The sequence below is a fragment of the Oncorhynchus keta genome, chromosome 11, assembly GCF_023373465.1.
Source record: "Oncorhynchus keta strain PuntledgeMale-10-30-2019 chromosome 11, Oket_V2, whole genome shotgun sequence".
Taxonomy (NCBI): Eukaryota; Metazoa; Chordata; class Actinopteri; order Salmoniformes; family Salmonidae; genus Oncorhynchus; species Oncorhynchus keta.
The window spans coordinates 1,064,820-1,067,488 of NC_068431.1; positions in this window are offsets into that span (position 1 = coordinate 1,064,820).

Consider the following 2,669-nt stretch of genomic DNA (forward strand, 5'->3'; position numbering starts at 1 on the left):
CAAGGCACCGGGGTCTGACAACTTGGATGGGAAATTACTGAGGATAATAGCGGACGATATTGCCACTCCTATTTGCCATATTTTAAATTTAAGCCTACTAGAGAGCGTGTGCCCTCAGGCTTGGAGGGAAGCTAAAGTCATTCCGCTACCTAAGAATAGTAAAGCCCCCTTTACTGTCTAAAATAACCACCCAATCAGTCTGTTACCAACCCTTAGTAAACTTCTGAACGGTAAAAGGTGTTTGACCAGATACATTGCTGTTTTACAGTAAACAAATTGACAACAGACTTTCAGCACGATTATAGAGAAGGACATTCAACAAGCACAGCTGACTGAAGCACAGCACAAATGACTGATGATTTGATGAGAGAAATTGATGATACAAATATTGTGGAGGCTGTCTTGTTAGACTTCAGTGCGGCTTTTGACAATATCGATCATAGTCTGCTGCTGGAAATACATGTGCGTTATGACTTTACACCCCCTGCTATATTGTGGATAAAGAGTTATCTGTTTAACAGAACACAGAGGGTGTTATGGCTTTACACCCCCTGCTATAATGTGGATAAGAGTTATCTGTCTAACAGAACACAGAGGGTGTTATGGCTTTACACCCCCTGCTATAATGTGGATAAGAGTTATCTGTCTAACAGAACACAGAGGGTGTTATGGCTTTACACCCCCTGCTATAATGTGGATAAGAGTTATCTGTCTAACAGAACACAGAGGGTGTTATGGCTTTACACCCCCTGCTATAATGTGGATAAGAGTTATCTGTCTAACAGAACACAGAGGGTGTTATGACTTTACACCCCCTGCTATATTGTGGATAAAGAGTTATCTGTTTAACAGAACACAGAGGGTGTTATGGCTTTACACCCCTGCTATATTGTGCTTACACCCCTGATAAAGAGTTATCTGTTTAACAGAACACAGAGGGTGTTATGGCTTTACACCCCCTGCTATATTGTGGATAAAGAGTTATCTGTCTAACAGAACACAGAGGGTGTTATGGCTTTACACCCCCTGCTATAATGTGGATAAGAGTTATCTGTCTAACAGAACACAGAGGGTGTTATGGCTTTACACCCCCTGCTATATTGTGGATAAAAAGTTGTCTGTCTAACAGAACATAGAGGGTGTTCTTTATTTTTATTTTATTTAACTAGACAAGTCAGTTTAGAACAAATTCTTATTTTCAATGACGGCATAGGTACAGTGAGTTAACTGCCTGTTCAGGGGCAGAACGACAGATTTGTACCTTGTCAGCTAAGGGTTTTAAAACTTGCAACCCTCCAGTTACTAGTCCAACGCTCTAACCACTAGGCTTCCCTGCCGCCCCAACATAATCCATTAAAGTGACTTCATCACTTTAATGGAAGCCTCTCCAACATAATCCAGCTAGAATCGGGAATTCCCCAGGGCAGCTGTCTAGGCCCCTTACTTTTTTCAATCTTTACTAATGACATGCCACTGGCTTTGAGTAAAGTCTATGTATGTGGAAGACACAACACTATACACGTCAGCTACTACAGCGACTGAAATGACCACAAAACTTTAAAAATTGTTAGTTTCAGAGTGGGTGGCAAGGAATAAGTTAGTCCTAAATATTTCAAAATCTAAAGGCACTGTATTAGCGACAAATCATTCACTGAACCCTAAACCTCGACTAAATCTTGTAATAAAATAATGTGGAAATTGAGCAAGTTGAGATGACTACACTGCTTGGAGTAACCCTGGATTGTAAACTGTCATGGTCAAAACATATTGATACAACAGTAGCTAAGATGGGGAGAAGTCTGTCCATAATAAAGCGCTGCTCTACCTTCTTAACACTATCAACAAGGCAGGTCCTACAGTCTCTAGTTTATACCTTCTTAACAACACTATCAACAAGGCAGGTCCTACAGGTCCTAGTTTCTACCTTCTTAACAACACTATCAACAAGGCAGGTCCTACAGGTCCTAGTTTCTACCTTCTTAACAACACTATCAACAAGGCAGGTCCTACAGGCCCTAGTTTCTACCTTCTTAACAACACTATCAACAAGGCAGGTCCTACAGGCCCTAGTTTCTACCTTCTTAACAGCACTATCAACAAGGCAGGTCCTACAGGTCCTAGTTTCTACCTTCTTAATAACACTATCAGGCTCTAGTTTTGTCACACCTGGACACCTGTTCAGTCGTGTGGTCAGGTAACACAAAAAGGGATTGCAATTGTCTCAGAACAGGGCAGCATAGCTGGCCCTTGGATGGACACAGAGTGATAATATTAAGAATATTCATGTCAATCTCTACTTGTTGAAAGTGGAGGAGAGATCGACTTCATCACTACTTGTTTAACATATGAGATGTATTGACATGTTGAATGCACCGAGCTGTCCATCTGAACTACTGGCACACAGCTCAGACACCCATGCATACCCCACAAGACATGCCACAAGAGGTCTCTTCATAGTCCAGAACAGACTATGGGAGAGGCACAGTACTACATAGAGCCATGACTACATGGAAATCTATTCCACATCAAGTAACTGATGCAAAGCAGTAAAATGAAATGTAAAAAAATATACAAAAATGCACCTTATGTAACAGTGGGGACTGTGAAGCAACACATAGGTACAGACACATGCATACACACACACACACACACACACACACACACACACA